Consider the following 27713-nt stretch of genomic DNA (forward strand, 5'->3'; position numbering starts at 1 on the left):
GCGTGTGGCCTGCCCAAGATTGCGGACAGTCCCCCGAGGCACAGGCCGGTGGCCCACCGGTGCATTCAGTGCTACAGACACAGTGTTTCCCAGCCAGCGAGGGGAGAAAGATCCAGTGGGGTTTTTCTTCCTAAACATAAATCTGTGTTTTTATGGTCAAACAGAGGGTGTCCCGAACTGAATTTTCCTTTGCTTCCCCACAAGGTCTTCCCGGCCTGCTCAGGGGAGGTGGTGGGGCCGGGACCCAGGGTCTAGAAACCAGCGCTCCAGTGTCCCCGTCACTCTGTCTGCTGGACCAGGGTTCCCCAAACCGGAGGGTGTACGCTCAGGCCATACCCCGGGATCCCTTAGAAGCTGCGCCACACGGTCCCAAGGTCCACTCGGTTGCAGTAAGGCTTCGTGTAGTACAACAAAGGCTGTTAGAGACTTTCGAGAAGCCTCTTATTGGGTCACGCATTTAATTGTGTGTAATTCAGCTTTTCTTAAGCTGATTGATGACAAGCCTCTTTTCTGAAGGTCGTCATCTTCCAAACCGCACAGGACAAGACCGCCTCTGTGAAGCCTGCTGGCATCCGGGTGACAAGAGGCCGCCCAGGCCTGGTTCCCGGGCCCCCGTCACGGGCCCCGAGGGGAGCAGGCGGGGGGACAGGCCACCGGGCACCGCTCAGAGCCACCACAGCCTGGACACGGGTCACCTGAGGCCCTGCCCTGCTCAACGTTCCCCGTGCAGGCTTCGGCCCTAAGTCCTGCGGCCTGCTCGGCCTGTGGACAACGACGTCAGACTCCGCAGCTGTGTACGACGCCAGCCTTGCCACCTGGTCCTAAGCCTGTTAACACCTACGTTTGGAGTACGAGGCGCTGAACCACTACTTAGAAAGCACAAAAAATGGGGCACCTGGGTGGCTCGGTCTGTGGAGCCTCTCACTCTTGGTTTCGGCTCAGGTCCTTACCTCAGGGTGCGAGATCCAGCCTCAAGTCAGCAGAGTCTGCTTAAGATTCTCTCTCCCTCTCCCTCTGCTCCTCCTACTTTCTCTCTCTCTCTCTCCCCTAAAATAAATAAGTAAATATTTTTTTAAAAAGGAATGAAAATACGTTTCCTTCGTCCACGGGCCTCATTGCTCCGTCTCAGCCAGCGCTGGCGCCTCGTGTCCTTCCTCCGGCCGATCGGTAAGTGCCCGCTTGGCCCAGGGCCGGGGGGCAGGTGAGCCCCGCTTACTCCCTGATGCTGGCACAGAAGGTTGGGGTGACCGAGAGAGCCTTCAAGTTCGGAGACGTTTTCAGATACTCGGTCCATCGCCCTTGGTGACCCGAGAACAGACGATGAGCCCACGTCTTGCTCTATCACGGCCACTGTGTAGTTCCCACGCTGCTGAGACTCTTCGCCCTCGGGGTGAGGATGAGGGGTGGCGGCCGAGGCCAGGCCGCTGCCCACCGTGAGCAGGTGCCCTCCGTGGACGGCCCCGCAGCACCTGCCGGAGCAGGTGCCTCCCTGGGTCTCCAGCAGCGAGCCCAGGTGCAGGGAGGCTGGGGGGAACAGGAGGCTCCCAGGCCCTCCGGCCTCACCCCTCGCTGTGGGAGCCCCCGGGAGGGCCGCGGAGTCCTGACGCCTGAACCTCAGCATCCCCCGCCTGCCTCACCTAGGGCGCCGGCCCTCTGTGTGCCCAAGGATCACTTACCCGGCGGGCGGCGGGCAGAAGCCAGAGGCCCCTCCACAGCAGGGGGCCCCTCCCGGGACTGGCCCACGCAGCACAGCTGCCCGATGCTACAGACGGAGCGAGCCCTTGCCCCGCGGCCCTTAGTCCATCCATCCCACGCCGCGAGCCGGAGCCGCTGACCCGGAGAGGCCGCCGCCCCACGGGGGAACCGGGCGGTCCCCGAGCCTCCCGCTGCCTCCTCCCGCGTCTTGCTCCTTTGGTTTGGCAGGAGGACGCGGAGGGGGAAGAGGAGGGGGACATGAGGGAGGACGCGGGGGGACAAGGGGGGGGACAAGGGGGGCGCAGAGGGGGGACTAGGAGGGCGATACGAAGGGGGATGAGGGGGGACGTGGAGGGGGGACGCGGGGGGGGACGCGGGGGACGAGGAAGGGGATGGGGGGACGCGGACGGGGACTAGGAGGGGAACGCGGGGGGGGACGTGGAGGGGGACGGAGGGGGACGGGGGGACGAGGGGGACGCGGGGGGGGACGTGGAGGGGGACGGAGGGGGACGGGGGGACGAGGGGGACGCGGGGGGGGACGCGGAGGGGGACGCGGGGGGGCGGGGACGCGGAGGGGGACGGGGGGACGAGGGGGGGACGCGGGGTGGGGGAACGAGGAGGTAGACGCGGGGGGGGGACGAGGAGGGGGACGCAGAGGCTTACAGGGGGTGGGGGGGACGCGGCCGCGGGGCCACGTGACGGCCGAGCCCGGATCCCTGCCCACCCCGAGGCCCCCCACGCCGCCCCGAAGCCCCGGGAGTGGAAATCGGGATCGGGTCGCGGGCCTCCGTGTGTCGCCCAGCAGAGCCGAGCAGCCCGCAGGAGCCGCGCAGGGACGCGGGCCGGGGGTCAGGGGCGCAGAGATCCCAGGGGAGCCGGTGCTCTCCGGCTCGCGCGCTCCAAATGAGCTACTATTCTGTGCTTTCAAGACGGCTCACAGACGCCAGCCTGCCCCTGTCCCCCGCCCGTGTCCCAGCCCGTGTCCCTGCCCGTGTCCCTGACTGTGTCCCCGTGTCCCACCCATCCCTGCCCGTGTCACCACCCCTGTCTCCGCCTGTGTCCCCGCCCCTGTCCCAGCCCCGTCCCCGCCCGTGTCCCCACCCATGTCCCTGCCCCTGTCCCAGCCCCGTCCCCGCCCGTGTCCCCACCCATGTCCCCGCCCCTGTGCCTGCCCGCGTCCCTGCCCCTGTCCCCGCCGTGTCCCGCCCGTGTCCCTGCCCGTGTCTCCACCCCTGTCCCCGCCCATGTCCCCGTCTGTGTCCCCGTCCGCACTCCAGCACTGAGACTTGCTTGACAGCCGGGCAGTGGGAGGCCTCCTGGGTCACATGGTACAGGGAGCAGGTGTCATGCAGGCCTCCCCAGCTGCAGAGCACTGAACCCCGGAGACGGGAACTTCCCTGTAAGATGAGCAGCCAAGCTGGTGGTAAAGTAGGAGAGACTCCACGCAGAGGGGAAAATGAGCGTCAGAAGTGGGGTTTGGGGACCCCCCGGGGGCGCTCAGGGGTTGGGTGTCTGCCTTGGGCCCAGGGCATGACCCCAGGGTCCCAGGATCGATTCCCACACTTGGGGCTCCCTGCATGGAGCCTGCTTCTCCCTCTGCCTGTGTCTCTGCCTCTCTCTCTTTCTCTCTCTCTCTCTGCATCGCTCATAAATAAATAAATAAATTTTTTTTTTAATGCATTATTGCTTCAGACTGTCCGACTGGCAGGTAGGGAAGGAGTAATCGAGGGTCTCCTTGCACTTTCCCCCGCAGGGTCCCCCGCCACCCCCTACCCCAACCCTCCCACAGCCCGTGTCCCCGTTCTCCAGCTGCGTGGCCGGCTGCGGCCACACTGCATCCTGAGAACTAGTGGGACAGGGAGGGCCGTTAAGCCCATGACCCAGCGAGGAGCCAGGCTCAGCCCTTCAGCCCAAAGGCCCCAGGCCCGGGCTGGCAAAGGGATGGACTGAGCTGCATACTAGGAGCCGCGGCTACAGACTGAAGACTTAACTCCACCGGGACGTTAGGGTGAAGTCCCTCGGTGCCCGTGGTCACCGCTGTCACATGCATGTTAGTGACCTCAGCGGGACCTGCGGCCCGGACTTCGTTCATGGTCAGGTGGCTGGGAAAGCCTGTACGAGCTTCGGCTCATCTGACCCTCCGCTTAACAGGTGAGCAAAGTACTGTTGTTATCCGCACCTTACAAACTCTAATAATAAAGCTTCAGGAGTGGGACGCCTGGGGCTCAGCGGTGGAGCCTCGGCCTTGGGCCCAGGCTGTGACCCCGGGGTCCCGGGATCGAGTCCCACATCGGGCTCCCTGCAGGGAGCCTGCTTCTCCCTCTGCCTGGGTCTCTGCCTCTCCCTGTGCCTCTCATGAATGAATAAATAAAATCTTTAAAATATAAATATAAATATATAAATAAATAAAGCTTAGGAAGTAACTTGCCCAAGATCGCACAGAGGACGAGTGGCAAAACTGCTCACAAACCCAGATCTCACTGGCTCCTAAAAGCTGCCCTTCCCCACCAAGTTACACTGCCTTCCCTCTTCTGAAAGGAAAGCTGACAAGCTTCTCTATGTCTATAAAAGGAAAGAAACTTATATTTTTTTAAAAAATAAAATAAAAACTACAGCCAAGAGTAACTGTGCACTGGAGAAATGCAAGGACACCAGCGCAGCCGGGCAACCACAGCTAACCGGCCCCCCTCCGCCCCGACCATGAGTGGCGTGGGTAGGAGTGATGGGAGTGTTACTTCACCTCTGCAGTCTTCCTCCCCAAAACCCATAACCCTGCCGCAACCATGTGAGAAACGTCAGACAAACGCACGCAGAGGAGCATTCTCCTGAATATATGACCAGGACTCCTCAAAGCCATCGAGATGGTCAAAAGCAAAGTCACGGAATCTATCAGAGCACAGAGGTGCCAAGGGAGACGTGACATTGAAGTGCCGACGCAGTGTTCAAGACGGGATCCTGGACGTTCAAGGAAAACGAGTGAAATCCAAACAAAGGCTGAAGGTCAGTTCCCAGTACTAAACCAGGGTCGACTCCTTAGTTGTGACAAATGTAACACCCTAGTAATGCCAGATGCTAACAGTCGGGAAAACTAGGTGAAGGACGTACAGGAACTCTCCATAGGGTCTCTGTGACTTTTCTGCAAGTATAAAACTATTCTAAAGTAGGTCTGCTTGGGGGCATCTGGGTGGCTCAGTTGGTTACACATCTGCCTTAGGCTCAGGTCATGATCCCGGGGTCCCAGACGAGCCCCACATCAGGCTCCCTGCTCAGCGGGGAGTCTGCTTCTCCCCCTGCCCCTCCCCTGCTCGTTCTCTTTCTCTCTCTCTCTCTGACAAAAAAATAAAATCCTTTTTAAAAATAAAATAAGTTTGTTTTAAAAGATATTTTTATCAACTATAAGAAACCATTGGATTACTGAAAACATAGAATCTGGTCTTTGATGATACTTGCGGAGTTAGTTTCCTTCCTGGGAAATTTTTGAAAGAGAACAAAGAATCCCGTATCCTGAAGATGTTAGATGTTCTTTTTCTTTTTTTTTTTTTTAAGATTTTATTTATCTATTCATGATAGAGAGAGAGAGAGAGAGAGAGGCAGAGACACAGGCAGAGGGAGAAGCAGCCTCCATGCAGGGAGCCTGACGTGGGACTCAATCCCGGGACCGCGGGGTCACGCCTTGGGCCAAAGGCAGGCGCCAAACCACTGGGCCACCCAGGGATCCCCCAGATGTTCTTTTCCTTGAAGCAGGAGATTGGACTGAATTGTTTCTTAACATCAATTCCAGATTTTTTTTTTTAAGGGGCTATAAATTGACGATTTGTATTAATTGTTACAATGACTCTTCAACCCAGAGTAACTGGGGAATATACCAAATGAGAAGCTAATTATTTATAATTATATGTCAGAGTTATTGCAAAGGTAATGAGTAAGTTCCTTAGCTGATGCACAGTAATTACATGTAACTTGGAACCGGTAAACCACGCACGCACAGATGCACCAAATGTCGCAGGACTCTCGCGCTCCCCACCCCACCCCACCCCCACCCCCTGTGTTGGCATTTTGTGTAGTTGAGCTGTGCTTCTCCCAGTAGGGGGCTCTGATGCCCGTCAAATGGAAAAGACACTGCGCCCTGAAGATAGAAATACAGGGATTCCGCTCTCAAGAGTTTGTAGGGTAACTTGGAGAAACAGTAAGCGTGCAGAAGTCTTCTCCAGTAATACTGGGACAGCAGGTGAGGGGAATTAGGCAGTAGAGACCAACATGGTGGGAGTAGGGGGTTTCCCAGAGGGAAGAACGTGAACTTTACCAGAAAACAGAGCCCTTAAACCTACGGATCACTGAAACCATATATCCCTCAATGAAAAGCAGGCTAGAAATGACAAAAGCAGAAATGCCTTATCCTAGACCAGACATGTTTTCCTGCAGTGTGGGAGGAATGTTCTTAGAGCATCATCTACTCACTGATTGACCACAAATGTACTATTCCACGTGGCTTTTCACAAGATCACTCATGCACTTAATTCCTTACCTAAACACAGCAGCAAGAGCAGCCTACACACACACACACACACACACACCACACACAGTGACCCCATTAAAATCCTTTAACACCCTCCCATTTCTATGAAGTCCAAGTATAGTACAAAGGTCTTAACATGATCGAAATCTATTGATCTAGTCCTTGACAACATCTTTCGTATTATCTTGTATTACTCTTCCACTCACTCCGTGTGCTCCAGCCTCTCTCTCCTCCTAGTTACTATTTATTCCTGGGATCTCAGCTCAAAAGCTTTCGCTTGGAGAAACCTTCTCTCACCCCTAGGTTTACGTGGCATCTTGCACTTTGCTTTCAGAGCTCTAATGATAGGTCTGCTCCTCATGCTAAATGTGGCTCTAAGCAACGGTTAGCATTAATAATTCACCTAGGTGGTTGTTAGATTGAGAGCGAGTCTCCTCTGTGGACTGCAAATGCTTTGGGATTAGGGCTCATGTTTTTATTCCCCATGTATCCCGGTGCCTAGCATAGGACCTGGCTTAGAGCAGGTTTTCAATACGTACTTATAGAATAAATGATTGAAAGGACAATTAGATTCTTGCCTGCTGTCCAGCTCATCCCTTACCAGTTTTAATTTTTTCACCCAAAAAGAAAAAAACGTTTCACTCAGGAACTAGAACTAGTAATATTAGGATATTATATACAAGGCTGAGAAAACTGGGGGAAATAACGTAGAAAGAAAAGCATTTAAATGTTAGCTATGAAATATGGAGGGAAAAAATAAAAGAAAAGAATAAGATAAGATGACATCGAACAAAAATTTTGTCATATTTGAGACAGGTTATCAGAGGGACATATTTTCTACAGAAATTTCTCCCAGAATGCCTGTGCTGACAGGGAGCACATTAGCGCCGCTCCCCCACCTCCCATGCTTTGGTTCAGGTTAAGCTGGGTATTATTATTATTGTTGTTGTTGTTGTTGTTGTTGTTGTTAATTATTAAACTAAGGGACCTGGAAAGCTCAGCTCAGCTCCTGACTCAGGTCAGCCTCTTCTTATCAGGGCAAGGTCCTAATGAGAGAGAAATCTATACTGCTTCTTCAATGGTATACACATCAAAAAAAGAAGAAGGAGGAGGAAAGAAAAAAATACCTCTAGACTTTATACTGACAATTCTGATTCAGGTTCAATACCACAAGGTTCTTAAATTACTTTTCTATTACATATGCACGCATCTCCTTTATGATGAGAAATCTGAATCTCAAGGACACAAGGAATGATAGAATGACAATATCTATTAATTATTCATTTATCCCATACCATGCACACAGTAGTCTCAGAAAAATAACATTTGGATTTCAGAATTTACTACTTCTGTTCAGATGAAAACCAATTCCCGCTGACCTCAGAGGAAGTGAAGCCAGAGAGAAAAACAATAAAAGGGAGCAACTTTGCCCACAATGTGTAAATTTTATGACATTTACTTCTCTTAAGTCCATCCTGTTTTCTAAAATGCTGAGTTAAGGTATTCAGACTAATGCTTCTCGCAAAAGCTTATTTTTTTAATGGGATAAAATTAAAATACATGTATTTTTAAATTATATATTATATATATGACATCTTAAAAGAATCAAAAAACTGACACAGTAGTAGTAAGGATTTAGTAGGCCTACAATGAAGGGAAATCAGGATCCCAGAGGTGCAAGTAAAGACAGAGGCTGCTTTCTCTCTGAGAGTAGTTATCCACCCTAAATATTTTGGATTTTTATTTTGCTGGCCTTCAGGAGAGAGAAAGAAAAAAGGCAAAGTCCAGAGGTGACAGAAAATAGGAAATCCAACAGGAGATTCACTCCTAACTATTTTAAATTACAAAGGGCTGCCCAACCCAAGCACACCAGTCCTGCCACAAAATTGCAGTTAAACTCTTCTGCAGCTCCTTTATTTTCTTGGAAGTTTCAAGTTTTGACTTTGGTTTGGAGTGGTCTTAAACTGGTAGTACCTCTAAGCACCTGGAATCAAATGTAAATTCTTTCTGGAAAAAGCCAAATTTCTAGTAGGCGTCAGATAATTTATCCAATAAACTTTTCAAATCCAAGAAAGTCAAAGATAACCAGATACGTAAAGAAGGAGATGCCATAAATGATATCCAGTATAAATTGTGGACTACGGAAATACAGACTACAGTCTATAGACTAGCACAGTTTTACAAAGATTTCAAATCTTGGAATTATATAAATTTACTATATATAAATTTTCATTTAACAATTAACATCTGAAGAAAAGGGGAAACTATCAAGAGAGTCACAGTTTTATAGTTTAAAGTATAAAACAGATTTTTAAAGGGTCAAATGGAACTTTTAGATATGAGAAATAAAATAACCAAATTTGAAAACTTACCAGATGGATCTTACAGCAGATTTGACACAGATAAAAAAATAATAATAATAAATGAACTGGGAAAAAAATAAAACTATTCCCAATGAGGGATGGAATGACAGATTGCAAGTGCGGAAGAAAAGGTAAGAGACATGAAGAATAAAGAAGACTACGCGTGTTTAATTAAAGTCCCAGCAGGTAAAAAGAGAAATGGGGCCAAAGCAGCATTGAAGAGATAATTAGATGAAAAATTGTTCCACAGAGTAAAGAAGCTTAGTGAATCCAAAGCAAGATAAATTTATAGTGCTAAAAGTGTACATTAGAGAAGAGAAAAAGTTTCAAATCAATAATCCAAGTTTTCACCTCAAGAACCTAAAGAAAAGTAAAATTAAGCAAAAGCAAGAAAGGAAAGGAAGGAAATCATAAAAATCAGAACAGAAATGATGACATTGGAAACAGAAAAACAACAGAGAAAAATCAATGAAGCAAAGACCTGGCTCTTTGAAAAGATCAATAAAATTGGCAAATCTCTAGCAAGATTGACAAAGAAAGAAGAGAGAGGGCATGAATTACCAACATTAAGGATGAACAGACTAGCACTACAGGTCCTCCAGAGAACCAACGCACAATAAGGAAACACTACCAACAACGTACACACATAAAACTGACAACTTAGATGAAATGAACGAATTTCTCAACACACACAACTCAGCCAACATGAAATAGATAATTTGAATAACCCTACACTTTTTAAGGAAATTGAATCTGTAAATAAAAAATCTTCCCATAAAAGAAATCTCTAGGCCAAGAAGATTTCACAGAAATTTCTACAAAAACATTTAAGGAAGAATTAACACGAATTCTATACAATCTCTTCCCCATCAAGAGGACAGAACATCTGCTGATTCATTTGCTTTAGTTAGTATCACTGTGATACCAAAACCAGACAGAAAAGAATACGGAAAAAGAAAACTACAGATCAATGTCCCTGTTAAATATAAATGCAAAATCCTTGACAAAATATTAGTACAGAGAACTCTCAAAACTCAACAAGAAAACAAACATTCCAGTTAAACATGGGGAAAGACATGAGGAGACATTTGGCTGAAGACAGGCAGATGGCAGATAAGCACAAAAAAGATGTGCAATATCATTAACCATTAAGGAAATGCAAGTTAAAACCCCAGTGGGAGAGTGGGGGGCGCCTGGGGAGCTCAGTGGGTTATGTGTCTGCCTTCAGCTCAGGTCAAGATCCCGGGGCCTTGGGATCCAACCCCGAATCAGGCTCCCTGCTCAGCGGGGAGTCTGCTTCTCCCTCCGCCCTTTCCCCCCTCTCACATGTGCTTCCTCTCTCTCACTCATTCTCTCTCAAAAAAATAATGTATTCACTCAGCACAATATGCTCCAGTTCCATCCATGTCAAAGCAAATAACATTATATGATCTCATTCATTTGAGGAATATAAAAAATAGTGAAAGGGAATAAAGGGGAAAGGAGAGAAAATGAGTGGAAAATATCAGGGAGGGAGACAGCACATGAGAGACTCCTAACTCTGGGAGACAAACAAGGGGCAGTGGAAGGTGGGGTGGACAAGGGGGTTGGGGTGACTGGGTGACGGGCACTGAGGGGGGCACCTGATGGGATGAGCACTGGGTGATATGCTGTATGTTGGCAAATTGAACTCCAATAAAAAAATAATAAAAAATAATAATAATGTCTTTAAAAAAAAAAAAAACAGCATACAGCGGGATACTCCTACATACCTGAGAATGACTAAAATTTCCAAAAAAAAAAAGTATAGCAGTACAGCCAACAATGGTGAGGATGGAGAGAAAACGGAATCATTCACACATTGTTGGTGGGAATGCAAAACGACACATCCGCTCTGAAAAACAGTTTACCAGTTTCTTAAAAACTTAAGCATGTAGCTGTCCTACAAACCAGCAATTACATTCCTGAGCATTTGTCGCTGAGAAATAAAGACTTATGTTCATGCAAAAACCTACACCTAAATGTTCATAGAAGCTGTTTTCAAGAAAGCCAAAGCTTGGGAAGAGCCTCGTTGCCCTTCGGTGTGTGAACGGCTAAACCAACCGTGGAATATGCGCACCATGGAATGCCACTGAGCAACTAAAACAAATGGGCAATCGAGACAGAAGACATCCTGGGTAAGTCTCCAGGGAGTTACGCTGAGTGAAAAAAGCCCATCCCATCAGGTTATATATTGAATGATTCCATTCACATGACATTCTTGAAACAACAAAATTATAAACATGGATAAGAGGCTAGGGGTTTCCAGGGACTAATGAGATGGGAGCAGAAGTGGGGACAGCTATAAAAAGGCCGCACAAGCAATCCAAATAGTGACGGAATTGTGCTGTATCCTGACCGTATCGATGCCCATTTCCTGGTTATACGTTGTACTATTGTTTTGCAAGATGTTATCATTGAGGAAAACTGGGCAAAGGATACACAGGATTGATCTATGTAATCACGTTTGAGTCTATAATGATCTCGGAATAAAAGGTTAAATTCAATAAATGGGTAGACCTTACTGTCTTTAAAAAGTGCTCGTTTTTAAGAAGTTTTAAGTAAAATTTGAAACTAAAATTCCATATGAGGGATCCCTGGGTGGCTCAGCGGTTGGGCATCTGCCTTCAGCTCAGAGCGTGACCCCGGGGTCCTGGGATCGAGTTCCGCATCGGGCTCCCTGCATGGAGCCTGCTTCTCCCTCTGCCTGTGTCTCTGCTTCTCTCTGTGTGTCTCTCATGAATAAATAAATAAAATCTTTTAAAAAATAATAATAGTAAAATTCCATACGATATCAAGAATGGAGAGTGCCCCAGGTATCTATTGTATAGATAGATATAGATATAGATAATTTTGAGAACATTGTATAATAAATGTTCTCAAAATTCAGCAACCTTAAGAACATTCATTTTATTTTACGCAGGACTTTGTAGGACAGGCCTTCAGGAAAGGCTCAGCTGGGGGCTTTGTCTCCGATGCATGTGTCCGTTCCCCGGAGTGGCTAGGGCTAGAGCCTCCACTTCCAGAGCCTCCTTCCCTCACTCCTGGTGCCTTGATGCGTCTTGCGCTCTGGCTCTACCCTATGTCTTCTCCCCCAGGGCCTCCACACAGCCAGGTTTTCTCACAGATTAAGAGCTCTGGGCTAGCTGCACTTACATGGTGGCTGGCCTCGTGGAGGTGGGCAGGTCTTAGACCAGTAAGAGCTACACCTGGAACAGGCAGGCGTGTCACTTCTCCATAGTCTATTGGCCAAAGTTATCATACAGCTTTCCTACTCAGAGTCAAGGTGGTGGGGAAAGAGATTCCCCCTCTTGAAGCAAGGGGAGATAATATTGTGGCGATCCTTGGGAAATACAATCTGACTCAAGGGGGGAGTGCAGAATTCGTAAAGGGAGAAAAAGTTGATATATGCATTAAAAATTCAAGGATAACCCCCAGAGGCATAGAATGAAGACTGTGTAGCTCTCATCAATGCAGAAGAAAAAAGTGCATGAAGAAAACCTGATCCAACAGAAAGCAAAAACCAAAAATTAGAAGCAAAGAGAAAGCACGATAGTACGATAACAAAAACAAATCCACATTTATCAGTAATCACAATAGGTACGTATTAAAGTTGAAAGTCCTCAAGTTGAGTACTCTGTTATTTATAAGAGAAACAGATTTAATACAGAAAGGTTGGTAATCAAGAGTAAAAGGAGAAGAGGGGAGTAAAAAGAAATGTTTATCAGGCAAAAATCACCAAAAGAAAATTCATACTTACTAATAACATAAAAGAAACTACTATGAAAACTACTTAAAAACAAACTAAAAATTTTATACTGAGAAAGATAACAAAGCCACAGAAGATATGAGATGGATAAACTCTAAGATATACCCTCACTTTGGTCAGGATAAACTAGTGTGTGTGGAGTAACAAACAACCCTAAAATTTTGGTGGTTTAACACAACAGAAGTATATTTTTCACTCTCATCACGTGTCCAACACGAGTTTGCAAGGAGTTCTGTTCCAGCACCGCTCAGAAAGTCCAGGTGACGGAGGCTCACCGTCTTGCAGCTCCGCTTTCAGGGACACCCAGTATCTTTGGTCAGGCAAGGAAGAGCTGGCGGGGAGGGTCACGTACAATCTCTAAGATGCTTCGTCCCAGAAGTGACACACATCACTTGACTCTTAGCCCGTCAGTGAGAACTTGCAACCAGAACGTTCCTAGTTGCAAGGGAATGAGGGAAGTCTGGGCAAATGGATACTCGATTCGCTAAAAACGTTTGTGCCGCAGCCTCCTAAGGACATAGCCTAAGAGGATAGAATCACCAAAAATTGCAAAGGAAAAATGAAACTCCACTAATACGGTGAAGATTTCAGCACCCCTTTCTCAAGGACCGAGTTAAAAAATAGTTTTATGCTTCAAATTCTTCTATTAGAGAATAATTCATCTGTGTCTCGAAACCCTACATTTTCAGTGATTTCCTATTAAAATCCATTTGATCACCTGAGGGAGAAGAAGGGAAGGAGTAGATGTGGTGACCAGATCCCTCGCAATCTGAAAGCAAGACCCAGTGGGCATGAGTCTCAGGATGGGGAGGTACGGGTGGGGGCAGGGGCTGTACCACAGATAGGAAGAGCGCACAGGAAGGGGGAGAAGCACATTTTATAATTTTGCCAACGTTATTCAGCAGGAGATGGAGGGAGTATGAAAAAGCAAAAGGGGGAGATTAAAGCACAAGCATTAAGTTGCATAATTAAGATGGAGATTTACTTTATGTAACTGCCATAAGCAGTTGTAACCTTGGCAACCACAGTCAACAAGCGTCATTACCCTGTGACCACCTAAGCTTAGGTGAGCGGTTGTCAGGATTGAATTGCCAGGAAAGGCGTGATTTTCCGATTTTCCCTTTTTTTTTTTTTCTGGAATGGGAGTACAAAACTCACATGTAATTAAACCACCAATGTTTATTTAATTATAAATGTAAATATGTGTATATAATTATACCAAATACTGCAGCAAACAGAAACCAGAATAGATTACTAACCTCTTATGAGTTGCCCTGCTTCACAGCTTACATAAAACTTTTGTTTTTATTATCTTACCTGGTCCTTACAACAGACTCGGGGGACATGTCTGTTAGTTTATCTGTCTGTCCTGTATAGTATGTGTTGTTCCAGGAAGGATTTAAGAGCGCTTTAAGAAATTCACAAATTAAAAAATTAAAAAGAAAGAAAAGAAGTTCACAAATTACAGCAAGATATCAGAAAATACGTGGGAAAACATATGATACTTTGCTAAATAAGAGAAGCCAATTACAAAACACCATAATCCAACTTATACATATACACACCCACCTCTTAACAAAGTTATCATGACTAGTGAAATTATGAGTGGTTTTAATGTTTTCTATTTTTTTATTTCTTCCATTTTTGATAAATGATTTGTCTTGTAATGAAAGAAAAAAGTCATACTTAATGAAACAAAGATCTAAATGAAGAAGAAGAAAAAGGGGGATAGAGAAAAAAATACTCCTTCATAGCTTCTCCAAGGATAGAGGATGGAGTAAGGGATGAAATTCAAAGTTCAAAATATACCAACACACCTATCAGAATGGCTAGAGTCAACAACACAAACAAAAGAGATCGGCAAGGACATGGAAAAAGGGGAACATTCTTGCATTGTTGGTGGAAATGCAAACTGGTGCAGCCACTGTGGAAAACAGTATGGAGATTCCTCAAAATGTTAAAAGTAGAGCTACCTCACAATCCAACACCTGCATTACCTAAAGAATACAAGAACACAAATTCAAAGGGATACACGCACCCCTGTGTTTATCTCAGCACTATTTACAATAGCCAAGATATAGAGGCGGCCCAAGCCGCCAGCGATTGATGAATGGATGAAGAAGAAGTGGTGTGTATATATATATATATATATATATATATATATATATATATATATATATATGATGGAATATTATTCAGCCATAAAAAGAAGGAAGTCTTGCCATTTGCCACCACGTGGATGGAGCTAGAGAGTCTAATGCTAAGTGAAATAAGTCAGAGAAACAAAAATACCAAACAATGTCGCTCATATGGGGGAATTTAAGAACCAAGCAAAGGGGAAAAATGAGAGAGGGAGAAAATGAGGAAGAGACTCTTTAACTACAGAGAACAAGCTGATGGTTACCAGCCGGGAGGTGGGGAGGTGAGTTAAATAGGTGATGGGGATGAAGGAGGGCACTCGTCTTGGGGCGCCTGGGCAGTGCAGTCGGTCGAGCATCCGACTCCTAGCTTCAGCTCAGTTCTTTTTTTTTTTTTTTTTTCAGCTCAGTTCTTGATCTCATGATCGTGGGACTATGCCTCGTGTGGGGGGGCTCCACACTCATTGCAGAGTCGCTTGAGATGTTCTCTTCCTCTTCCCCCACCCCTGGCTCATGCTCTCTATCTCTCTCTGAAATAAATAAATAAATCATAAAAACACAAAACAAAAAAAGGAGCGCACCTGTCACCATAAGCACCAGCGCGCTGTATGGAGGCGTTGGATCACTATACCGTACACCTGAAGCTAATAGAACACTGCCTGTTAACCAACTGGAATTACAATTAAAACTTTTTAAAAACAGATTTTTTTATTTTAAAAAATAATAATAAAGACTAAAATAGACCAAAGGCAGGCATATAATTGCCAGAGGAGATCACAAATTAGACCTTAACTTCTAAAGAAAGGGACACCTGGGCTGTTGGGCACTTCACATCGTCCATACGTAAATCCTCACGAGTTGCTCAGAAGTACAACGGTTTTTCAATCTTTAAGAATGGTCAGAAATCTCTCTCAAGGGATAGTATACACAACGTGCTTGCAAAGGAAACAAGAAATTCAGATGAAGTAATTTGCCTAAGTAAGGTGAGGCCAGTTGTAGGGGGCAGCCTGTGCCCGCATGGACCAGCTTGCGAAGGACACTACCGACCAGCGAGACAAGCCGACCAGCGAGACAAGCCGAGAAGGAAGGATGAGAAGGCAAAGTTGCCCGGGACTCAGCATCGGGATTCACGGATGCCGAGCCCCTGATGAACTGAACGATGGCAACACACAGCAGAGTCTTTCTCAAACATTCGGGGTGGAGGGATGTCCCCATGAAGCCCCCTGTTAAAACCTCCCTTAGCGCCCGGTCACATTTCATCTGGTGCCAATTCAAAGACCGCATTTCAAAATACGGTGGTGAACGTACTGTTGCATCTCTTGGTGGACAGGACTCTTCCTGGGTGGCCCGGGGGCTCAGCCGGTTAAGCACCTGCCTCCGGGTCAGGTCGCCATCCCCGAGGCCCGTGAGCGAGGAGCACAGGAGCCCCACATCAGGCTCCTCCTCCCGCCCCTCACCCTGCTCGTACTCTCCCTCGTGTACCCTCTCTCGCTCCACTAAATACATTAAAATCTTAAAAAAAAAAAAACGGAAGAAATTCTTTCTAACTTGTTTCACTCTTTGGTGTTTCACTCTTTAGTTAGAGATAATTTAAAATAAAACGTTAAGATGCCAGCCAGCCCATGAACCTACCTTGACTTCCTGTAATAGGGCATGTTTTCCACGAGACTATATACCCCATCCCACAGCGCTATCTACAATGCAACATCTGACTCTCGGGGCCCCCTGAAGATACTTCCACCCATCGGATGCACTGGAGGTGATGTTAGGTGGCTTCCAAGACTAGATCATAAGAGGCGACACAGCTTCTGCTGGGCTTTCTCTCGAGGGACATGTGACTTGGAAGAGCGAGCTGATACCCATGACAGTGGGCTATCTTGGAGCCATCATGAAGGCAATGCCCGGGGAGCCCCAAATGGCTTCACTCCCAGCCGTTCTTCTCTTCCCAGCCCAAGCATCAGACAGCAAAGTAAGATTTCAGATGAACCCCGCTCACAGCCTTCAAGCTGCCCAGCAGAGATGAGCTAAATCACAGATCCATGAGCAAAATAATGTGATTAATGAGAGCCACTAAGGTTGGGGATCATGTGTTCAGCGGCAGTTGATAACTCATGGAATCTTGTACTTATTTAAGAGGTTGCCTTCTGGAAGCAGAGAGACAGTAGGTGGAAAACAGGAGTATGAGGTGGAATCCAGAATGGGTGTTTGGGGTGTGAAGACATTAATTATGACAGGTTCAAAGCTGACAGATATGATGAATGACTTAACTGTGGTGAACCTCCAGGCAGCCTCTGCGGGAGTTACCATGATAGGAGGAGGCAGAGAACAGCATCTGCAAGCAGAGGTAGTGCATTGGCCAGAAAGTTGGGGCGGGGGTGCCGGACATAGGGCTGGGGACACTGCAGGCACACCTGCCAGCGTCCCTAAGGGCCGTGCCCAGTTCCGTTCATCATCAGTGAGGCAACAGGGACCCCGTCTGTGCCGTCCATGGCCCCAGCTTCAGCTCCTACTATGCTTGCTACAGCTTCCTGCATGCGTCCCTGGAAACGTGCACCTCTCTTCTAGATCTCTCTACCCCTTGACCTCTTGCCTGGATTCAACTTCTCACTCCATTCATCACCTGATTTTACCCTGACTTACGTGGACATTCTTCTTGTCTGTCCAGGCCACAATTCCTATGGTCACTTAACTGGTACGATTGGATTCCATTTATCTCTTAACCTCTGCCAATCACATTACTAAAGTCATGGTAATAACATGTACCAAATTTTCTTAATTCTTTGCCCATTTTAGATATTTGAGTTGTTTCAAATTATGCATTTTTTAAATAAATGACTGAGGATGAACATCCTTGAATATAAATGTTTGTCTCCTTTCCTAACTTTTTCCTTAAATTTGCTAGAATTTGGAATTACTGGATCAAAATGTGAATACTGTGACATACATAGATTTAAATCAGGAAGACGCTAATGATATTTACTCCCACCCCCACCGTGATGCCTCAGTCTACTCTGCTGCTATAAGCAGACCAATCCTGGAAAATCAAATGACTCTCACAGCTCTTAGGACTCATAAACATGCAGTCAGCCTAGCGTCCCTTAGGCAATAATATGATGATGTCAAGATCTTTTTAAAGAAACAATCCTTGGGCAGCTGGTTGGTCAGTCAGTTACGTGTCTGCCTTTAGCTTAGGTCATGATCCCAGGGTCCTAAGATCGAGCCCCGTATCAGGCTCCCTCTCCCTCCTCACTCCTCCTGCTTGTCCTCTCTCTCTCTCATTCTGTGTCAAATAAACGAATAAAATCTTTAAAAGAAGAAAAGAAACAATCTAGAAGTTTGAAATGTATGAAAAATAAAACAAGAAAGTCAAGGAAGAAAGCAGTGCTAAAGACTAACATGAAAATATGCTGAGTCTACAGCCATTAGAAATGACAAATACCCTCCATTTGCTTCAAAGTGGATGGAACTGGAGGGTATTATGCTGAGTGAAGTAAGTCAATCGGAGAAGGACAAACAGTGTATGTTCTCATTCATTTGGGGAATATAAATAATAGTGAAAGGGAATATAGGGGAAGGGAGAAGAAATGTGTGGGAAATATCAGAAAGGGAGACAGAACATAAAGACTCCTAACTCTGGGAAAAGAACTAGGGGTGGTGGAAGGGGAGGAGGGTGGGGGGTGGAGGTGAATGGGTGATGGGCACTGAGGGGGGGCACTTGACAGGATGAGCACTGGGTGTTATTCTGTATGTTGGTAAATTGAACACCAATAAAAATTATCTTATTAAAAAAAAAGAAAATATGTTGAGTCTAATAAACAATGATGGGGATGCAAAGCAGAACAATGGGATATCATTTTTCATCCATCATCTTGGCAAAGTCTCCAGACTAAAAAAGTCCAGGATTAATGAAGATATGGGGAAACACCTTGACAGAAATCTTTGAGTTAAAATCATTTCAATAAACTTACTTATTAGTGATAGCCATGTACTAATTCTTGATTTGTCAAAAATAACATCAGTTAAAATTTCAGATTATCTGGAGGATGATCTGAAAATATCAAAAATTTGAATATGTAACCTTGACCTTGCAAGTCTGTTCTAGAACTTATTCTAAGAAGGTAACCAGACAAGCGTGGAAAAATGTGTTTATCAACAAGGATGTTGTTTTCAACATTATTTATCATCGTAGGAACTGGATACACCTAGAGTCCAACAACGGTGACTTTATTAAGCTCATTAGGCCACATACACAAACACACAGTTTTACTAAGTTACTAAGCAAATCTTCAGAAGATGTGTTATTTTTGGACACAGGTCAATGTCACATGGCAATATAAACATTTCTACAAGCTCTTTTTTGCTTTTCACAAACTCCTAATGGACTGACTTGAAAATATGCCCAAGACATCACATATTGAATTAAAAAGATGCTATAGAAAAAAAAAACTTATATCACATTCTTTCTTCCTTCCTTCCTTTCTTGTTTCTTTCTGTGTGGCATACTGCACAGGTACAGATCTCACATCTACTAGTAGTTCTCTCTGGAAGAAGATACCATGATAGAGATTTCTACATACTTAGGAGTTTCTGGGTTTTTTTACAATGAACTTTCAGACTTTTTATAACCAGCAAATATATTAAAGGCATTTCCATTTATTAAACAAGCCATTCCATATTGATTTCCTCATTAAGCAAATGGTCATTGAAGGCACACGTCCAGCCTGACAGGCTCTCCTGGACAATGAAGCATAAGATGAGTAAGAAGTTCTTGGAATCTAGGAGGAAAGGCAAAGAATGGTCCTGTTACATGACCTTGCTAGATTTCCACGTAGGTGAATGAATGATGCTTTGTGAAGGAAATGTCAAATCCAGCTGGAACCCCATGGGATCCTGAGGATCCTCACCGGCTGAGGTCTTCATGGACGGAATGTGCTACCGTACAGGTTTCGGTAAGAAGCCAAGAGTGCAGAAAAGAGGAGAAAGGATGAGTCATCATGTTTAGTGTTCAGGAGCCCTGACCCCAGGTCTCTGGCCTTAGGCCGGGACAAGTGCTCTGTTAGAGATTGTGACAGCCTCCCAGGCTGAGGTGGAGGCACTCAGAGGCAGGTGTGATGACATCCTTTGAAGTAGAAAGCATGCTCTTCTTCCCAGAACATTTGCTATTTTCTGGACCCAGGTCAACGTCACATGGGAGTATAAACATTTCCTATAAGCCTTTTTCCTTTTTACAAACTCTGTGCGACTGACACGCGGATTGTCTCCTCTGTACATCAAAGCACAGAATCATCAACTGTTTACTAGAAGAAGGAAATTGAAGTTTTCCAGGACCTGCCTGCAGAGCAAATCTTCACTATGATGGAAGCAGACCACGAGGGGCCACTCCTGCAGGGCCTCGGGGAATGCCACCTGCCTGAATATCTTCGGCAGGGCTCAGGGAGGCCTGGCCTCCAGACTTCAAAGGCTCAAGCTTGCGTTTTTACATTCAAATGGCATCTCTTGGCCTGCCTCTCATCCATTCCTTGCACACTGATGCCTTTTTAGCAATTTTTCCCAATTTGAGAAGACACTGCTGCACATGCAGAGAGAACTTTGTTTTTACTTCATTTTTCTGGCTTTAAGAGGGCTTACATTCTTCTAGAAACTAAATTATTGCCATGTTGCTAATTACTATAATTTCCTAGTCCCAGCCAGCTTTGCAGGATTCAGAAACATGTTGCTGCTCATTGGAGACCCTCTCAGAGCTCATCCTCACCTGCGTTACATGCCGCGGAACTGAAAAAAATCCTGAAAGAAGCCCAAAAAGTGAGAGCATCCAGAGCAGTGAACAGTATCCCAGGCCTTTCCTCCCTATGTAAATCTGGTCATGAATTCTTTGCCGGGCTCAGGTATATAGAGAGATTCTTCCCAGACTGTGAGGGAAGAGGCCCCTGCTTCCCCAGCTCAGCGAAGCCGGGGGCTGACTCAGCCGTGTTCCAGGCCCCATGCCTGACCCGACAACCTAACAGTAACCAGCCACCGATAAACTGGCTTTGCACTGACTGAAGCTACTCCATCAACCCGTCTCATGCTTATTTGGTATTCACTGTGCCCGTATTGCTGAGCATAAAAGAAAAAAAATCGGGGCATCTGGGTGGCTCAGCATGTGAGCATCTGCCTTTGGCTCAGGTTGTGACCCCAGGGTCCTGGGATTGAGTCCCGCATCGGGGTCCCTGCAGGGAGCTCCCTCTGCCTGTGTCTCTGCCTCTCTCTGTATGTGTCTCATGAATAAATAAAATCTTTAAAAAAAATAAATGAATGAATGAATGAATGAATTAAATAAATAAATAAATAAATAAATAAATAAATAAATAAATAAATGTGGCTTCACGCGGACGTATGATTAGGGGCTGCTATGATCGGAGGCATATAGGACGCTGCATCCTGTTCGCTTATAGCCCTAAAAGAACAACGAGACAAACAAAACATTGGCAGTGGCCGCATAGAATGCCTTCGTTAGTTATATTCCAAAATTATTTAAACATCCCTTTTATGATGTCCTCAGGTGGCTCTAGATGCCGCCTTTAGAACTTGTCGACCCAGGTAAGTGGAGCAGCTAATGCACCAGCTTGGAAGTGCACAAAGGCCTGAGCAGACGTGTCGCAGAAGAGGAAACGTGGCAGAAGAGCCAACACTGGAGGACGCTCGGCCCCCAGGAAACGCAGTTTAAAACAATAATGACATTTCATATTTCCGCCCATCAAAATGACAGATCTCTTTATTCACTGTAAATTTTCGATCTTTCCTCGCACTTTATTTTTGGCCTGCTTTTCCCCACTTAGCAATTTGTCTTCTAAACATGACTCTGAATGAAATGAGTAAAATAAATACTGAAAAAAAAATGTGATACGCTTGGCCGGATCCTGCCTCGCTGACGGCTGTGTCATCTGAGGAAGAAAGCTGGCGGTATGAAGAGTCGCAACGATTTTCAAAGACTGACCTTCGCTTCAGTTTGACTTCTGGCGTTTTCTAAGGAAGTGATCCTGCTTGAGGAAGCACAGTGTTGAGCATAGGATCTGAAATAACAAAAAGTAACGCGACGTAATCGCTTAGAAGAGGGTCCGTAAACCGTGGCCTGTGGCCCAGATGTGACCCACGGCTTGTTTTTGCAAATACAGTTCTGTTGGAACACAGCCACATTTATTCGTTTACTCATTGCTCATGGCTGGGTTTGCACGACGCAGGCAGTGCTTGAGCAGTTGTAAAGAGATTTATGTCTCATGGAGCCAAAACCACTTACTGTCTGGCCCCTCAGAGGAAGAGTATGCTCCTTCCTACTTCAGATTGGGTTTTGGGGTTAGTAAACTATGCCCCAGGTAATTCCTAGACTATTTTGCAGCCTTTGAAAAAAATATTCATGAGGAGTTTGCAAAAAAAAAGGGGGGGGGGAAATGTTTCATGCTATGAGAAAAATAAGAGAATACAGAATAATAGGAACTATATAGTTGCAATAATGTAATCATGATAGTTACCGTCATTTTAAAAAGACTGCAGGAAAAAATAAATAAATAAAAAAATAGATAAATAAATAACTGCAGGAAAAAATAAAATAAAATAAAAATAAAAAAGACTGCAGGGAAGTATGATGCAAGGCTAATGCTATTTATCTTTGAGCGATGGGTAAGACATGAGATTTTAATTTTGCGCTCTCTCTACTTCTATGCTTTTTTTTCAATTTATGTTCATCAATTATTCAGTGTATGTTAATGAACACATTTCACTTGAAAGGATAAGAATAAAAATCAATTTTAAAGTTGAAACTAGTGTTAAGTGAGCCTCCAGTGGACTAGATTTTACAGACGCTTAGATTAGAGACCCGAGTGTGCATCGTGATTCCTATCTTCCCCTAGCACTGCTGGCCCCCCAAACTCCTACTTGGTTGAGTTACAGATTTTATTTCCATTCACATTTGTATGACTGGAAGGGGCCTTCTCCATTTCACTCTCCTCTGGTGGGCCGACGCGGGTCTGCCCCATTTCTGGACCCTGCCCCGTTCTGTAAGAGAAAAGGGGGCAAAGAGGGAAGTCTAGATAAGGGAAAGAAACACGTCGAATTCTGCTAAGGAGTGTTGATCATCCTGGCACTGAGTCGGGACCTCAAAGTTCCTTTTCCTTCATTATCTGCTTGTGACTTGACACCAACTCCGAGGGAAAGGCCGATGAGCTGAAATAAATGGTGACAACCTAGGCCAGAGAAGGAAGAAGCAGAAATGAGACTTCCAGGGTAGGCAGAGAGGAGCGGGGGAGACGGTGGTAGATGACTCCTTCCTTCCTTCCGACATGGACTCCACGGAGAGATCTGGTTTTCGTTCCCTTGTAGATGTGAGGATGTGAACTTAGTTCAAAACTGCAATAAAACTGGGGCCCCTGGGTGGCTCAGCAGTTGAGCATTTCCCTTCGGCCCAGGTCATGACCCTGGGTCCCGGAATCGAGTCCCACATCGGGCTCCCTGCAGGGAGCCTACTTCTCCCTCTACCTGTGTCTCTGCCTCTCTCTGTGTCTCCCAGGAATAAATGGATAAAATCTTAAAAAAAAAAAAAACTACAATAAAACTTTTGGTTTGGCTAAAAGACTGTCTTATAGTTCAACCCCATCAAGCCTTGAGAGTGCAGCGAGTGAGACACAAAGTGAGAACAAAGTCAAACTAAAAAGAGGAGGTCAGCCAAAGTGGCTTCACTTCCCATAATCACTTCCTATTATCTGTAAGGCCTGGAAAAATTGCAGAATTAAGCTTTCTGAACTGATGGGGGAGGACACCAGTTCCTCATTCTTCAAGGATAAAGGATCAGGGTTGCCGATTCCGTTCCAATTAGACACAAGTCACTCCAGACCACCAAGCGGACTCAGGCCCTCATTCCTGCCCCTGCCCAGCGTGTGTGCACACATCCTCCCTGGGAGGGGATGAACCCCGGGCAGCTGTGGGGGGGCAGCATGGAGGAGTGAGCACAGAAAGTGAGGCCCACACGTCCTCATCGACCGATTTGGCATTTACTAATCACATCTCATGCCGTAGCCCCATGAACAAATTAAAATTTAATTCCCTTCCTTGGAACCAATAGCTGCAGCTAAGAGCATCACTGGCTCTCTTTGCATCTCTCTTCCTTCATGAAAAATTTCCCAAAATACAAAGTGAGGCCTAGAAAGGGAGCTTGACCTGGAGGGACTCCCATTCATTTTGTCAACGAATGTTTATTGAGCATCAACTATGTGCCAAGCACGGTTCTAGGCTTTTTGGATACAGCAGAGAGAAAATAAATAAAGATTCCCCACACTTGTGGGACTTAGATTTGGACAGGGGCGAGGGACTCTGGAGAGCAAAGGTAATAAGTAAATTATGTTGGAAGATAATAGGTGATGTGGACAAAAAGGAAATAGGAGGAAAAAAAAATAGGAGAGGGTCAGGGAAATTGGGAGGAGTGGGTGTGGAAGGGTCTGTCCACATCATCAAATAGGATGGTCAGGACAAGCCTTATATTTTTTTCAAAAAAGATTTTATTTATTTATTCATGAGAGACAGAGAGAGGCAGAGACACAGGCAGAGGGAGAAGCAGGCTCCCTGCAGGGAGCCGGACACAGGACTCGATCCCAGGACCCCAGGGTCACGCCCTGGGCCAAAGGCAGATGCTCAACCCCTGAGCCACCAGTCACCCCAGGACAAGCCTTATTAAATAGGTGAGCAAAGACTTGAAGCCGCTGAGAGTCAGGAAGTAGCGGCCCTCCTGCTCTGAGCTCATACCTTTCCAGACATTCCTCCCAGGATCTTCATGACATAGCGGTCAGTGTGTGACCCAGTCTGGCCTCTTTTCCCACAAACTAACAGAGAAACCGTGTCAAGCCCAAAGGGAAAACAATCACTACAATTGGGGCTTGAGCAGGGACTGCGTTTTCTTTCCTGTGTCTTTCTAGAGCCTGGCGCGTAGACACCGCTCGATTAATCTTTGTTGAGTGAATGGCTAGATGATTACCTGCCACCTGTAAATAATGCGCAGTTCGAGACACAGTGCCAAGGACACGGGAGCAGGGCTTCAAGTAGGTTGCCCTCATTTCCTTAACTGACCCTCCCCTTCCCGCTGTGCTCAGCAGGAGCTCTGGGGGCCCAGCACAGAAGTGTAAATCGCTGTGCTGGGACAAAGGGAAGTGGTTGGGAACATTTCTCCGGGTGGCAGCACCTGTTTTATCTCGCTGTGTCAACAGCTTTGTTCTATTTATATCAACTTATTAACCGTCTATGCAGGACCGATTTTGTGTTAGCCAGGCCCAGACCCTATAGGGATGAAAGTTCAGTAGTGTGCAGTGGTGGGCAGCCTCGAGGGGGGTCCTAGGGATCCTTGTCTCCGGGGAGTCATGCCCTGTGGGAGCCCATCCTTTGCAGTGTGGCCTGGATCTGCTAACTGGCTCACCTCCAAGAAACACAATATAGCAGAAGTGATGGGGCCCCACTTTCAAGATTATGCTGCAAAAAGACTGTAACTCTAGTCTTGCTCGCCGCCTCTCACTCTCTTTCTCTCTCTCTAGCCCTTGCTCTGAGGGGAGCAACCTGCCATGCTGTACGTGGCCGTACGGAGGGGTCCACAGGGCCAAGAAGTGATGTCTCTGACCAGTAATAGCCTGCAAAGACTTGAGGCTCTCGCCTCCCAGTGAGTGAGCTTTGAAGCAGGTGCTTTTGCAGTTGAGCTTTGAGAAGACCAGGGCCCCCGCAATACCGTGAGTGCCGTTTATGAGAAGTCCTGATGCAGAGGACTCAGCTAAGCTGTGCCTGGGTTCTTGACTCTCAGAAACTATGAGAGGGTAAACGTTTGTTATTTGAAGCCACTGAGTTTGGGGGTTATTTGTTATGCAGCAGTAGATAGCTAACACACGATTCACCCTCAAAATAAAGTGAGTGGCACATGAGGGATAAAAACAAAGTATTGGGGGTAGAGGGGGTTCACAGGAATAAGACATAGATGACTGCAGATTATTTTAGGACATAAATTTACATAGCTCTGTACACTCCACTGAGTGCTTCCACAACTATCTCATTTGATCTTTACAATAAGCCTAAGGGTGGGCAGCCCAGGTGGCTCAGTGGTTTAGCACCTGCCTTTGGCCCAGGTCCTGATCCTGGAGTCCCGGGATGGAGTCCCACGTCGGGCTCCCTGCATGGAGCCTGCTTCTTCCTCTGCCTGTGTCTCTGCACCTCTCTCTCTCTCATAAATAAATAAATAAAATATTTTTTTAAAAAAAAGCCTAAGGGTGATACTATGTGATCTACCCAACATTAAATATTAATTGATCTGGTCATTCAGTAAAAATTTTTTAAATTTTTATTTATTTATGATAGAGAGAGAGAGAGAGAGAGGCAGAGACATAGGCAGAGGGAGAAGCAGGCTCCATGCACCGGGAGCCTGATGTGGGATTCGATCCCGGGTCTCCAGGATCACGCCCTGGGCCAAAGGCAGGTGCCAAACCGCTGTGCCACCCAGGGATCTCCATTCAGTAAAAATTTTAAGTGTCAAATATGCACCTGTGATCAGTCCAAAGGAAACCTATATAAGCCATACTAAGTGTCCTCAGAGAACCCAAATAGTAATACATTAAATAAACAATAAATAGATCAGTAGACCCTACGGTCTAATATATTAGAGGCCGTAAAGAGGTATGCACAGAGTATTCGATAATTCAAAGGCGGAAATGATGAATTCTTCCAGAGAACCTAAAAAATACTCAAACATTGATTCCTCTTTTTCTGGCCTTATTGTGACACATTTGGCAAATAAAAATCATATATTTTTAAGGTTATACAATGTGATTTTTTTTTTGTTTTTAGTTTTTTTTTAATGTGTTTATTTGAAAGAAAGAGAGAGAGAAAAAGCATGAGCAGGGGGAGGGGCAGAGGGAGAAGATGGACCTCATGCCGGGCTCCAGCCCAGGACCCGGGGATCATGACCTGAGCCAAAGGCAGACACTTAACTGACTGAGCTGCCCAGGTGCCCCCAGTGTGATGTTTTGATGTACGTATACATTGTGAAATGATTGCCATGAGCAAGCCAATTACCATATCACCTCACACGGTTCCCATTTGTGTGTGTGGTGAGACTACTTCAGATCGATTCCCTTTAGCAAATGTCAAGTATACAGCAGGTATTGCTAACTATAATCATCATGCTGGACATTAGATCGTCAGAAGGATGAGTTGGAAGTTTACCAGATTATTGGATCCCAGAAAGGTTGGGAAGGGAGGGAGAGAAGAGCATCCCAGGCAAATGGAGATGGGGCCCCGTGCGATGGCACGGAGTTTGAAACAGTACAGTCTTACAGGAGGTGATGGTTCCACCTGGGCAGGTACTGGGCGCATATAAAGAACGAACTGGCAAAGGAAAGAGCTGTCCTGCAGACTCAACTCTTCCGGCCTACATGCTGTGCTTTTTCCATGATGTCACACCGTCTTCTGTAATCTTTCTCAGCCTCATTCCTGATTTCTCTTACTCCTTCGGGAGACTGATGATCACTAGAGATCATCAGGGAAAAAATCAGAAGCCAAGAAGGGGCTCAGCCCAAAAGGCACATAAATTAGAGAGTGGACTGATGTTCTGAAGGGGGATAAAAAGGTGAGGGAGGGAGAGAGGAAGAGAGGGAAGGATGAAGAGGGACATGTGTAGCTTGAGGAAAGAACAGAAAAAAATCATCGAGAAGTGTGGGAGAAGGTTAGAGAATTTTTGTAGCTAGATTGTACAGAGACATATCAGAAGGAAAGACAGAAATATGATATAGTAGGTGAAGAAAGGTAAAAACTAAAGGTTTTAAGAAAAGAAATGATATATTAAGAAAGGTAATTCCCGGGATCCCTGGGTGGCGCAGCGGTTTGGCGCCTGCCTTTGGCCCAGGGCGCGATCCTGGAGACCCGGGATCGAATCCCACGTCGGGCTCCCGGTGCATGGAGCCTGCTTCTCCCTCTGCCTGTGTCTCTGCCTCTCTCTCTCTCTGTGTGTGTGACTAGCATTAAAAAAAAAAGAAAGAAAGAAAGGTAATTCCCCTCTATGGTAGTCTTCCCGCAAACCTATATGCCCATCTAATCATCTGTCACAAATTCGTCTAACTGACAAATTGAGGAACATTCTACAAAATGCCTGACTAGTACTCTTCAAAAACAGTCACAGTCTTTTGTTTTTTAAGATTTATTAATTAATTTATTTATTT

This window comes from Canis aureus, chromosome 20, assembly GCF_053574225.1.
Source record: "Canis aureus isolate CA01 chromosome 20, VMU_Caureus_v.1.0, whole genome shotgun sequence".
In the NCBI taxonomy this organism is placed as follows: domain Eukaryota; kingdom Metazoa; phylum Chordata; class Mammalia; order Carnivora; family Canidae; genus Canis; species Canis aureus.